A 14,276-nucleotide genomic window follows, 5' to 3' on the forward strand; every position below is an offset into this window, starting at 1 on the left:
GCGTCAGCCCTGTCCGGAGGTGCAGCAGCAGCAGAGCTCTTCCTTCTGTGAAGAGCCTTTATTTGCCCAAGTTGGAGAAGAGACTGTAGTGAAACAGACCATTGCAGCATGAACTGTGGCAGCCTGTTGGTTTCTCCTCAGTGTTACTTTTGAAATAATGGAAAGGACCATTGCCACTGGCGCCATGTGCTGGTCAATATCTGTGAGCTAGACTGCCCCTGCCTTACACTGTGGCACTGAGACAAGAGGACTTGCTGAGATGCCCACCTGAGATGCCTGTCTGGCTACCAGATGGTGTGTCTGTGAGTGAGGCGTTTCAAAAACTTTTCCTCCAGGTAGTAAGTTTCAAACAGTAATTGAATATGAATGCAAACACAGCTATTCTGGAGTAGACCAAAATAATTGATGGGCCACTCTGAGCCCTTGTGGTCGACTTTGGACGACTTTACAGGGGAAACTCTATTTGCATATGCACTATATATAATGTGTATATTAACTCAGCAGTCTTCTCTTTTTTTTAAACTATTTTAACTATTTTTAAGTTCACTGTTGTGAAGTATATCCGCGTTGTTCTGCAACCATCACCACCTTCTGTCTCCAAGCCTTTTTCATCATCCGAAATAGAAACTCTATACCCATTAAACACTAATCTTCTCACTCCTCCTTCTCTCTAGACCCTGGTAACCATCCTTCTGGGTCTAGTTGTTTTATTGGGTTTAGGTATACAGTTGATGCTCAGAAACTTAACATTCGTTATATGAAAGTCTTACCAAGCTATTTGATGTGAGCCTTCTGTGTGCTGGTGAAGCCTTATCCTGGGACCAAAATAGTCACCTTCACTTGTTTTGGATCATCTTGGAAGTGGGTGAAACTGAGTTTATTACAGAGCCGTGCACTTCCAGATTTCTGGAGTGTGGGTCAAAAATTTTCTCAGAATGGTGTCTCAGTCAACCTTGTTTTTCTTATCTCTCGGACAGAAAAATGAACTGGTTGTTGTGGTATAATAAACCTTGTGTGCACAGCTGCAGGAGGGAGCAGGGAGGTGGTGAGCTCGGAGGCTGGGTGACTTGGAGAAGATAATGGGGCATCTGGCACCATGTCCTTGCTGGTCAGAACAGTTTTGGAATTGGATTTTTTTCTGCAGTGATGGTGACTCTTTGAAGAGTAAGGCCCTTTTGAATATTTGCATCTCTTTGAAGTCAGCACCATGGAGATAATTGTGACTTATTGCTAGTCAGAGGCAAAGCTCTGTGTGTGTGTGTGTGGGGGGGGTTTCTCTTATGTAAGAACAAAGGTTTTTGGGGGTAAAAGATAATCATTTATTTTGTCAGTAAAATTTGTTGAACCCCAGGGGCAGTTTGAAGGACTCACAGCTGGTTTTAGAATCTGTAGTTCATCATAGTATGTCATAGAAGTTATTCCTGGGTTAAGAGCATCAATTTAGGCTCAGTCATTAGATCTGATTTGTGACTTCGGGCTTATTGTTTACCTTTTCTAAGCCTCAGTTTCCTCATCTGAAGAATGGACATAGGGAATATTTGTCACTGAGCTCTTTTTAAGGGACAGATGAGATAATGCATAATGCATTTAAAGTGCTTGATAAAACCTGAATACTTAACTAATGAAATCTTTTCTGCCTTTGGACAAAGCATGTGAAGTAGAAAGTATATACATATTGGGTAATATGTATACATACACATATAAATATATATATTTTCCTCCTCCTCCAGAGTACTCTTAAGATCTTCTAATTCTGAATATTCTACTTATTTGAATCCCAGTGTTTGGGTGTCCAAACTGTGGCTTGTTGAAGGTGACATTACCTGAATACAAGCCAAGGAATAGAGAGTCAGCCAGTCAAAACTTGAGTCAGTCAGAACTAGAATGGGCAGATTGAATGAGACCACTGGAAAGGTCAAGGGAGCTTTGAACAGTTCCTTTCATATTTTTCTCTTAGAGAAGTAGGTTATGAATTTGTTTCCAGCAGCTAAGTTCATTATCTAATTGTCTCCAAGCCATGCCTCCCCTTTCTTAGGATTATGGAAAGTAAAATGAGATCTCAAGACACATCATCCTTTTAGGATGATCTGGAGATTCACCAGCAGACACTCCCAGATTCCACAGATAAGGGTTGAGATAAGGAGAAGAATACAAATCACCCAGCCTGGTTTTCCACTTGGATTTTTATCCACAGACATTAGCAGAGATTTGCAGCTTCAGGAGCTAGGAAAAAGGGTGGGCAGAGGTAAGAGCCAATTCTGTTATCCGATGCACCCAAATAATGCATCTGTTTTGCTAGCTGCCTGTCTTGGTTCACTTGGAAAGGGCATTGAGTAATAGTAGGAGTGAAAAGAATGAGCCTTTAGACCAACCCAAGTTGTGGAAATTCAGAAAATGTAATGCAGAAATGTACGTTCTTCCATTTTTATGCATCCGAAACAATGGATTTGTTGGACGAACTTTTGAAACTTGTTCTTTTTTAAAAGTCAGATTGTGCTCAGTGGGTACATGTGCCTTGGTCTCAAAAATCTGTGTCTTAATCACATTGCTGGGGAGTCTGGATTTCACTATCAAGAGAAGGATGTGTGAGATGTGATGTCTTCTCAGGCACTAGGAGATTTTCTTGGAAAATAAAAAGTGGGCGATGCTGCTCCTAAGCAGAAAAGGCTGTGTTGGGAGATATAGATGTCCCATAAGCATGCTAGAGATTGGTTTAATTATCCCCCACTTGGTTTTATCTTAATCATTCCTACAGTGGTTCCCCCTCTTATTTACACATTGGCTTGCTGGCTGACATTTACTCTTGACTCCTGTTTCTTGAGATGAACTACTGTCCTTGGTAGTCAAGGTACAGATGTAAACAGAAAGGTTCAAATGCTTCCAGTACCTTCTTTCCCTGATGCATTTCTCCCAGGACCTTTATGAATACCAAAACTAAAAAAAATTAGGAAAAGAAAAATAATTCTTACACAGACCATTCTATGAGTGTAAAATTTTGCTTTGCCTTGCCCGTGGAGGAACAATTGTCTTTGGAGTTGTGCATTTTAATTCCATGGATGGGGAAAAAGGGGTGGCTGACATAGGAAGCCAGACCTGAGAATTGAAAGTGATGTCTTTGAGGATGCCCTGTTACCCCCTCCTGTTGGCTCCATGACCGTGGGGCCCACTGCTTCACTTCCTGTCCAAGTTGGCACAGACAGTGACACAGTGACTCTGCCCAATGTTCTCAACTGCATTTGGCAAGTTTCCAGTAGTAGAGACACCCAGAGAAACCGCTCTGCCTCCTTTTTTCTCTGCTGCTTTTGGCAGCTTCCCCCAGCTCTTGTGTCCTGTGTCCCTTGCATTTTGGAATGGTCCCATTGAGTCCCCAGACCTCACCTTTGATTTATTTAGCCCTGGCTTCCTAAGTATCCTCTTTGCCTGTTTCTTTTATGCTTAGGTTCTAAACTCATTGTATGTTCTCCTGTGGGGGCCCAGGGAGAAGAAAGAACATATTCCTGTCTATTCATTGTTTCCTCTATACTAGTCAAAAAAATAACTCACATTTTTTAGGGCCCACTGTGTACTAAGAGCTTAGGGTTTTTCTTGCATTACCATCATCCCTGAGTGAGATTTGGAGAGGGGTCACTGTACTTGGGTCACATGTATGTAATAACATTCTAAGGAAAATCACTTTACCCATTAAGTGACAAAGAGTTTACAGTAAAACTGCTAAGAGAATGAGGTGTTAGGTACTCCCTCAATTTGGGGGCTTCACTTTCTTAGTGCACAGGAAGCAGCACGTTGGCCATAGAATCATGGTATTTGTCCTGTTGTGTTCAAGTTTCTATTAACAGGTCTGTTTAGGGCAATTTAAAACTTTGTCTACCATGTACCCCCAAATTCTTCAGACTCCACTTATTACCTAATTCCAAAGCCACTCCACAGTTTCTTACAACATCACCCACATACAGAAGTCTGCTTTAGTTTTCCATCCCTGCTGTAATGGAACCCAAAACTTCAATGCTAGAAACATTTATTATATATTGTAATTGTGCAGGTCAGAAGTTCAACATTGGTCTCACTGGAATACAATCAAGGGGTTGGCAGGACTGGTTCCTTCTGAAGTTCTAGAAGAGAATCTTTGCTTGCTGTTCCCAGTTTGTAGAGGCCATCTGCCTTCCTTGTCCTGTGACCCCTCCATCTTCAAAGCCACCAGTGATAACTTGAATCCCTTTACACTTGATATCCCATTTCCCTCTCTCCTTTGAAGGACTCTTGATAACATTGGGTCCATGTGCTTGATCTAGAAAAAAATCTTCTCATCTCAAGGTTCTTAACCTTAATCACATCTGCAGTCACTTTTGCCATGTATGTGACATGTTCACAGGTTTGGGAATCAGTGGGTGTTGTAAGCAGTGAGTAAGAGAGGAATCACATTTGGTTCCAACAAGTGGACTTTAATCATGCAATGCACACTCAACTTAACATTCCTAATAATAGCAAGTCACAAATATATTGAAGATTCACTCCCTTATTTGCCTAGAGTCCAATCTGCATGTACTTACTCAATACAACGTCTCTTAGCCAAGAGTCAGTCAACAAGACCAAAGAGATTCTCTTTCAGCTCCTCGGATGTCTTTGGATGTCCTCAGGCGTCCGATAAGCCGGAGGCTGGATGGCAGTCATCATCGCAGGGGAAGCGGTCAGTCGTCTGGCCTTGGTGACAATGGTCACCAAGTAATCAGTGATGGAGTGGGCAGCAGCCAGGGCAGTCAAGAGACAGAGCAACGTGGAGTCCTCTGGTCATGGTGCTGCTGACAGTTTGCTCCAAAAGTCCAGGGGTTTAAGTAGTGATTTTTCAGCCCAGTCATGCTGTGGTCTTCATTGATAAAGACCAGAACACAACTAGACTAGGAGCCCCCACTCAAATCATAGCTAAAAGGTTCATATCAGCATTGTTCAAGAGTGTCATCCTGCCACACACCAAGTTTGTCACCAGGTGCCTTTTATGATTTTAGTTTTACAAGTCCAGTCAAATACCAAATACAGCTAATTATTACTACATAACACACAACTACAGCAATTCCTATTGTTTCCTTGTCTCATTACAGTGGGATATCTTCCGGGGGTGTTTTTCTGCCTGCCCACAAGATAACATGTAAAATACATAATACAGTTAGCCTTCTGATCTTAGTTTGCAGATGGTACCCAGATAGGTGGAACCCGAAGTTTCTAACACAGGCATTTTATTCAGGGTACAGCTGTTCCATCTGGCAGCATGTACCTTTGCAGTCCAGGTGTGAGATGAGTAAGAGCCGCTGGAAGAGTGGAGGCCCCCTCCTTCCCTCCTTTAGTGAAAGGAAATGAGAAAGAGAAGCTAGGAGCCCACTTGAATTGTGATGATCCTTTTTATTGTGAATTTCAGAACTAAGACTAAAACATCAGCAAACATCTTTTCTTAACTGAAATATGAGGGCTAATATAAAGTTGAATTACCTCCTAAATGGTTCCTTTCCTTTTGAAGACTAAATTGTGGGACCATTTGATTCTCTATGCTTTCGTGAGAAAATTGGACTCCTCTGTGGCATTTGGTATGCAACTGAGCAGGGTCCCCTTGGGTGGACAGCCTCCCTCCCCAGGACCCCTGGAATTTGATGCTAGTTCCTGTCTGACAGCTGGTTAGCCTGTTAGGCCCTTACAAGTTAAATCTTGTCTCAGGAAATGATTTGCAGAAAGATCAAAGCATGAATGGGGTATATTAATTTTTCACAAACCACAGGTTTGGGAGAATGTAAACATTATCTCTTACATGTGCCAATATCCTCGATGAAGGAGTAATTTTTGAGGCTTTTTTTTTTTTTTTGAGATTATAATTGTTTGATTCATGTCTTAATATTTTGAAAAAGAACTCTAACTTGTACTGAACTAAAGACAAGGCCCTGAAATAAGGCTAGGTGTTTTCAGCACCTGTCTCATTTAGAATAGTGGTTGTCGGCAGCTTGGGGAGAAGGAGCATTGTGCCCTCCCTGGAGGGGCATTGGGCAGTGTCTGGAGACATTTTTGATCATTATGAATCAGGATATGCTACTGCATTTAGAGACCAGGGGCTGTAGATGCTGCTGCACACCATTCAATACCTGGGATACCCCACAACAGAATTACAGACAAAATGTCACTGGGCTGAGGTTGAGGAACCTTGAGTAGAGGAGATGGGTTTGTTTTTCACTTATTTGAGTGTCTCTTTTTTTTTTTTTTTTTTTAATTGTAAACAAATGGGATACATGTTGTTTCTCTATTTGTACATGGCGTAAAGGCATACCATTTGTGTAATCATAAATTTACATAGAGCAATGTTGTTTGATTCATTCTGTTATTTTTTCCCTTCCCCCCACCCCTCCCACCCCTCTTTACCCTCTATACAGTAGTTCCTTCCTCCATACTTGCCCCCCTCCCTAACCCTAACTCTAACCCTTCCCTCCCCCCCATTATGTGTCATCCTCCACTTATTAGCGATATCATTCGTCCTTTGGCTTTTTGAGATTGGCTTATCTCACTTAGCATGATATTCTCCAATTTCATCCATTTGTTGAGTGTCTCTTAATACTACTTCTGGATTAAATTTCTTCAAAGATGCAGGTGTATTCCTGTATTTTCTCACTCATGCTGGTAGCAAGCCTGAGGTGGGCTTAAAACATCTTTCTGTGGTTGCTTCTCCCCACCATTAAGGTGTTTGTCTTCACTGCCCCACCCCCTTGTAACAGAGCTACTAAGGGCAGCATTGACTAGCAAAGGGCAGTATCAGCCTGGTAGGGACAGTGGAAACAATACAGGCTTTGAACTTCTCTAGCCTGTGCTTTCTGATCTATAAAATAGAGGTGATTATGCACACTTTAGGATGCTTGTGAGTATTGAAGAAAGATGGTGTTGCCAAATGGTTATCATGTAATAAAGACTTAGTGAATGTCATTTTTCCCCAGGAAACTGAACAAGAGACTGTGTACAAGAACCTAGGACCCTACTTTTTATTAAAAAAATTTCATAAGGAAACCTTATGCATTCTAGGGTTGTTTTTAAGCTCTCCAGGAAGGAGAAAGGAATTTATAGCTTTTCAGTAAACAGTTACTCCATGATTGACAAAGCAATCTCAAGTAGCTAAGAGGCATGTTTTGCCTCAGGCTAGAGCTATTTTTAAACCAAAGTTCACAGCAGCTAGTTCAAGTTGGAACATTTCTGACTTAATTGTAGATACCTGCAAAAGTTCCCTCAGACAGGTGGGTTTCAGTACTTGAGTAGGGTTTGACAAAAACTTTCCTTGCTTATTTGTTTGAAAGTCAGCTTAGAATATTATGGGAGTTATATTTGGATTTGAATTTTATTTCTGATTGGATCTGACCCTCTGTTTTCCCATTTGTAAAATGGAAACAATACTCCCTCAAAGCATGGTTAAAAGAATCAAGTTAAGACATTTATAGGCTGGGGGGTGTGTAGCTCAGTGAAAGAGCTACGTGACTGGCATGCATGAAGCACTCAGGGATCTGGGTTCCACCACCAACACCCCAAAAACATGGAAATTAAGGGAAAAAAATTATAAGACATCTGGTACAGGACAGTATAGTACCGATAAATGATCCCCAATAATGTCACTGGTTGAAATTTTTCCAATTTTTAAATGTCATGTACATTTTTCTCAAGATTGCTTTGAAGATTCAGGGTATTTTTGTGGTTCTATACAAATTTTAGGGCTTTTTTTTTCTATTTCTTTGAAAAATGTCATTTGCCTTTTGATAGGGATTGCATTGAATCTGTAGGTAGCTTTAGGTGGTATGGACATTTTAACAATATTCTTCTAATGCATGAATGTGGGATCTTTCCACTTGTATCTTTAATTTTTATAAATTAATGTTTGGTCTATAGTCTTCTGCCTTGGTCAAATTTATTCTTGATACTATTGTAATGAGATCATATTTTAGATTTCCTTTTTGGATAATTCATTGTTAGTGTGTAGAAATGGAATAATTTTTTTTGTGTGTTGATCTTGTATTCTGTAACTGCAAAATTCATAGTTCTAACAGTTTTTTGGAGTCATTAGGGTTTTCTGTGTATAAGATTGTCATCTGCAAGCAGACAATGTAACTTCTAATTTGGTGTCTTTTGTCTAATTATTCCGACTAGGACTTTCCTTATTATATTGAATAGAATTAATAAGAGAAGATCTCCTTGTCCCTGGTTTTATTTGTTCTTTTTAGATATGTATGATAGTTGAATGTATTTTGACATATGACACATACATGGAGTATAACTTATTCTAACGGGGATCCCATTTTGTGACTGCACATGATGTGGGGATAGTTTCCTATCCCCAGCCCTCCTTCATTCCCCTTTGTCTAATCCAGTGAACGTCTGTTCTTCCCTCCTTTCCCCCTTACTGTGTGTTAGCATCCACATACCAAAGAGAACATTTGGCCTTTGGTTTTTTGGGATTGGCTTATTTCATTTACCATGATACTCTCTAGTTCCATCCATTTATCCACAAATGTCATAATTTCATTTTTATTTATGACTGAATAATATCCCATTGTGTATATATATCACATTTTCTTTATCCATTCATGTGTTTTAAGGCACCTAGGTTGGTTCCATAGCTTAGCTATTGTGAATTGAGCTGCTATAAACATTGATGTATCTGTCATTGTAGTATGCTTTTTTTTTTATTTTTTTAATTTTTTTTAATTTTTTTAAATTTTTTTTATTTTATTGTAAACAAATGGGATACATGTTGCCTCTCTGTTTGTACATGGCGCAAAGGCATACCATTTGTGTAATCATAAATCCGCATACAGTAATGTTGTTTGATTCATTCTGTTATTTTTCCCCTTCCCTCCACCCCTCCCACCCCTCTTTACCCTCTATACAGTACTTTCTTCCTCCATACTTGCCCCCCTCCCTAACCCTAACTCTAACCCTAACACTAACCCTTCCCTCCCCCCCATTATGTGTCATCCTCCACTTATTAGCGATATCATTCGTCCCTTGGCTTTTTGAGATTGGCTTATCTCACTTAGCATGATATTCTCCAATTTCATCCATTTGCCTGCAAATGCCATAATTTTGTCATTCTTTATGGCTGAGTAATATTCCATTGTGTATATATACCACAGTTTCTTTATCCACTCGTCAATTGAAGGGCATCTAGGTTGGTTCCACAGTCTGGCTATTGTGAATTGAGCAGCTATGAACATTGATGTGGCTGTATCTCTGTAGTATGCTGATTTTAGATCCTTTGGGTATAGGCCAAGGAGTGGGATAGCTGGGTCAAATGGAGGGTCCATTCCCAGTTTTCTAAGGAATCTCCACACTGCTTTCCAGAGTGGCTGCACTAATTTGCAGCCCCACCAGCAATGTATGAGTGTACCTTTCTCCCCACATCCTCGCCAACACCTGTTGCTTGTATTTTTGATAATCAACATTCTAATTGGGGTGAGTTGGAATCTTAGGGTGGTTTTGATTTGCATTTCTCTTATTACTAGAGATGTTGAACATTTTTTCATATGTTTTTTGATTGCTTGTACATCTTCTTCTGTGAAGTGTCTGTTCATTTCCTTAGCCCATTTGTCGATTGGATTATTTGTATTGTTGGTGTAGAGTTTTTTGAGTTCTTTATAGATTCTGGAGATTAGTGCTCTATCTGAAGTATGATTGGCAAAGATATTCTCCCACTCTGTAGGCTCTTTATATCATTCTAAACGGTGAAAAACTGAAAGCATTCCCCCTAAAATCTGGAACAAGACAGGGATGCCCTCTTTCACCACTCCTATTCAATATCGTTCTTGAGACTCTAGCCAGAGCAATTAGACAGACCAAGGAAATTAAAGGAATACGAATAGGAAAAGAAGAACTCAAACTATCCCTATTTGCGGATGATATGATTATATACTTAGAGGAACCAGGAAATTCCACCAGAAAACTGTTAGAACTCATAAGTGAATTCAGTAAAGTGGCAGGTTACAAGATCAATGCTCATAAATCCAATGCATTTTTATACATAAGTGAGGAATCCTCAGAAAGAGAAATTATGAAAACTACCCCATTCACCATAGCATCGAAAAAAATAAAATACTTGGGAATCAATCTCACAAAAGAGGTAAAAGACCTCTACAATGAGAACTACAGAACACTAAAGAAAGAAATCGAAGAAAACCTTAGAAGATGGAAAGATCTCCCATGTTCTTGGATAGGCCGAATTAATATGGTCAAAATGGCCATACTACCAAAAGTGCTATACAGATTCAATGCAATCCCAATTAAAATCCCAATGACGTACCTTACAGAAATAGAGCAAGCAATCATGAAATTCATCTGGAAGAATAAGAAACCCAGAATAGCTAAAGCAATCCTTCGCAGGAAAAATGAAGCAGGGGGTATCGCAATACCGGAACTTCAACTTTATTACAAAGCAATAGTAACAAAGACGGCATGGTACTGGTACCAAAATAGACAGGTAGATCAATGGTACAGAATAGAGGACACGGACACAAACCCAAATAAATACAACTTTCTAATACTAGACAAAGGCGCCAAAAATATGCAATGGAGAAAAGATAGCCTCTTCAACAAATGGTGCTGGGAGAATTGGAAATCCATATGCAGCAGAATGAAACTAAACCCATATCTCTCACCCTGCACAAAACTCAACTCAAAATGGATTAAGGACCTTGGAATCAGACCAGAGACTCTGCAGATTATAGAAGAAAAAGTAGGTCCCGATCTTCAACATGTCGGCCTAGGACCAGACTTCCTCAACAGGACTCCCATAGCACAAGAAATAAAAGCAAGAATCAATAACTGGGATAGATTCAAACTAAAAAGCTTGCTCTCAGCAAAGTATGCTTATTTTAAGTCCTTTGGGTATACATCAAGGAGTGGGATAACTGAATCAAATAGTGGTTCCATTTCAGGTTTTCTGAGGAATCTCTATACTGCTTTCCAGAGTTGCTGCACCAGTTTGCAATCCTACCAGCAATGTATGAGTGTACCTACCTTTTTCCCCACATCTTCCCCAACACTTATTATTGCTTGTAATCTTTTTTTTTTTTGTTTTTTTTTTTTACAGTGCTGGGGATCTAACCCAGGGTCTTGTGCTTGCAATGCAAGCACTCTACCGACTGAGCTATCTCCCCAGCCCGCTTATTGCTTGTATTCTTGATATTTGCCACCAGAGAACTAGCAAGGGTCAATTTATGAAAATTTTCATATGAATAAAACACTGTAAATCCTACTGATTTAAAAAGAGTCGATTTTACCGCTACGCATGGTGACCCAGGTCTGTAACCCCAGTGGCTTAGGAGGCTGAGGCAGCCCCAAGTGACAAGTTCACAGCCAGCCCCATCAACTTAGTGAGGTCCTAAACAACTTAGGAAGACTGTCTCTAAATGAAAAAGTAGAAAAAGGGCCTGGAGATGTGGCTTCGTGGTTAAGTGCTCCTGAGTTCAATCCCTGGTGCCAAAAAAAAGCTGTGACATTTCCTGAGTTAATTTCTACCCTTGTCAATTTGCCCCATACCATCTTCAAAATCTGAGTCCCAAACCCTGGGCTTTTCTCCACACCATCTCTACTTAATTCTGGTAATTTCTCAATTTTTTGTCCCCTAACTACCAATTTTCTCAGACTTAATTTATTTACATTTGTACACACATTGCTTAGTAAATTCAGATTGAAGATCCCTCACCCAAAATGCTTGAGACCAGAAGTGTTCTGGATTTTGGCTTTGTTCAGTCTTGAAACATTTGCACATACCTAATGTAAGATACCTTGGGGATGGCATCCAAGTCCAGACAGACCTCATTTGTGTTGTACATAATACACCTCATACATGTAGCCTGAGGGTTATTGCATATGGTATTTTTAGTGCGCCTGCATTTTCCATTTTCACTGCAACCTGTCACATGAGGTCAGGTGTGGAATTTTCCACCTGTGCTGTCATGTCTATGCTTAAATTACCAATTTTGGAATGTTTCAGATTTCAGGTTTTTGGTACAAGGATGTTCAACTTATTAAACAGATCACATTATATTATTTCCCTACCTTGAGATAATTCTTGAGGGCTTGTCCTGTGTCGTACATGTATTTTGATATCATTGTAGCATCTGGTACAAAGGGGCGTCCTACAGTCTTGGTACTTGGTATAGTTTCTAGTGACAAGGCACCACAACAAATTTGAGAATAGCAATTCATGGAGGGACCAGCCAACATCCAGTGGAGGAATAAGTGAAGTTGAAGCTGACGGGTGGCAAAAAGAGCTGTAATGTTTTAAGTTGGGGAATTAGGCAGATAGGCAGAGTAAGTCCCACGGGGAAAAAACAACCCTGAGAATGCAAGTGGGAGATGGAAGTTGGAAGTTGCAACTGAAGCCTCTTGGGTGAGGCGAAGTTAGCCAGGTCAAGGGGTAGGTTTGAGGAAGATTTGTCCATAGAGGACAGAGACTCCTGTGTTCAGAATCAAAATAAACTTAATTTGTGATTTCAACCTAGAAAGTGCAGTTGACTGTGCATGGGGGGTGGGGGTCATAAAGGGCCTGGTAAGCCCTGTGAAGACATTTTGAACTTCATCTCAAGGGAGGTGGGAAATAATTAACAAGTTTTTGGTGAGTGATACAACTAGAAGTTCCAGGTAGGGAATATCTCTGTCTTGGGTATGTGAGGATACCTTGCAAACCGAGGCACTTGATACCTATGTGAGAGAAATTCTAGCTTGGCTAAGGTAGTGGCCATGGGGCTAGGGAAGGTGAACAGATTGGAGGTTTAGGAGTAGGATCTCTCTAAAATGATTGAATGAGGAGAGTAAAGAGTAAAGTTCAGTGAAGGAGTGCTCAGCTACTGCTCAGTGAGAGGAAGCCTTGGAGGTTTGTGAGGGGGTTATTGAACTCATTTGTGGCCAGATTGAGTTCCACTGTCTTCAGTTCATCCAAAAGGAAATGTCCATTGAAACTCTGCACTTACGGTTTAGGAGCAAGCCAAGTCTCCCATACAGATGGCAGCTGCAGCGAGGAGGTAATAAGATCACCTGGTTAGGGAAGGAGGAGCAGAAAAGGGTTTAGGCAGAATCCTGAAGAGCAACCTGCAAAGAAGACTGAGATGCAGCGGTCAGAGAGGTTGGAGGAAACCTGCAGGAACATTTCCAGGAGGGAATGGTTAGCAGTGCTAGATCCTGCACAGCAATGAGAATGGAGTCATGTCTCCTGAATTTAGCAGTAAGAACAGTTTTAGAGGTACGATGACTGCTGGTCCAGGGAAGAGGTGGGAGGTGAGGAAAGAATAACAGAACAGGGAGATGTGTTACTTCTGCCTGCCTATATGGAGCCATTGAGTTTGTTGACTTTTTTTTTTTTTTTTTAAACGGCAAAAACCCCTTCTGTATGGGTGCACTCCCTGGGTGTACAGCATGGTGAGTGGACACTGGATGGGACTTAAGTTCCCATATGCCACCTTAGCTAGGTGCACTTGCTCATCATGCATACTGCATCCCTTATGCATGGTGGCCTAGGGTAGGTCATCATTCTCAATGCAGGACAGTTTTGTCTCCCTGGGGACATTTGGGAATGTCTGACCAAATTTTTGTTAAAAATTGAACCACGCAGGGTGGGTGCTACTGTCATCTGGCAGAGGTGGGTGACCATGTTTCTAAACATCCTGCAGTGTGTGGGACAGTGTCCCCCATCCCCCAAAAATAATTATCCAACTCCAAAGGTAAATTGTGTAAAAATTGAGAAACCCTGCTGTAATGAACCTTTAAAGATACTTGGCTGCAAAAAGAGGGTTAACCAGTCAATAAATGGGGCAAAGGAACTGAACAGATAATTCACAGAAGAAATACAAACTGACAACAAATTTATGAAAAAATATTCAATGTCTCTCACAGTTAAAGAAATGCAAATTTAAGATTCATCTTTAATCATTCCACACTGAGATTCCATCTCACTCTAGTCACAATGACAATTATCAAGAATATAAGCAATAATAAGTGTTGGGGAGGATGTGGGGAAAAAGGTACACTCATACATTGCTGGTTGGATTGCAAATTGGTGCAGCTCCTCTGGAAAGCAGTATGGAGATTCCTCAGAAAACTTGAAATGGAACCGCTATTAGATTCAGTTATCCCACTCCTTGATGTATACCCAAAGGACTTAAAATCAACTTACTACAGCCATGCAACCACATCAGTGTTTATAGCAGCTCAATTCACAATAGCTAAGCCATGGAACCAAGGATCCAACCTAGGTGTTTTACAACAGATGAATG

At 40.6% G+C, this 14,276-nt stretch overlaps 1 protein-coding gene across 3 annotated transcripts in view; it reads left to right on the forward strand.

Annotated features, from left to right (window-relative positions):
- The window catches only part of KANK1 (KN motif and ankyrin repeat domains 1), a 205,286-nt gene that overhangs the window by 24,978 nt on the left and 166,032 nt on the right, over positions 1 to 14,276 (forward strand). Inside the window, exon 1 of one of the 3 annotated variants that reach the window (XM_079112019.1) lies at positions 13,388 to 13,422. The exons of the other annotated variants lie outside the window; for them this stretch is intronic. The gene's annotated coding sequence lies outside the window, so the exon portion shown is untranslated. Of the gene's footprint in view, positions 1 to 13,387; positions 13,423 to 14,276 lie in introns of those variants that run through there. 3 annotated transcript variants of the gene reach the window in all.

This window comes from Sciurus vulgaris, assembly GCF_902686455.1.
Source record: "Sciurus vulgaris genome assembly, chromosome: 15".
Lineage (NCBI taxonomy): Eukaryota > Metazoa > Chordata > Mammalia > Rodentia > Sciuridae > Sciurus > Sciurus vulgaris.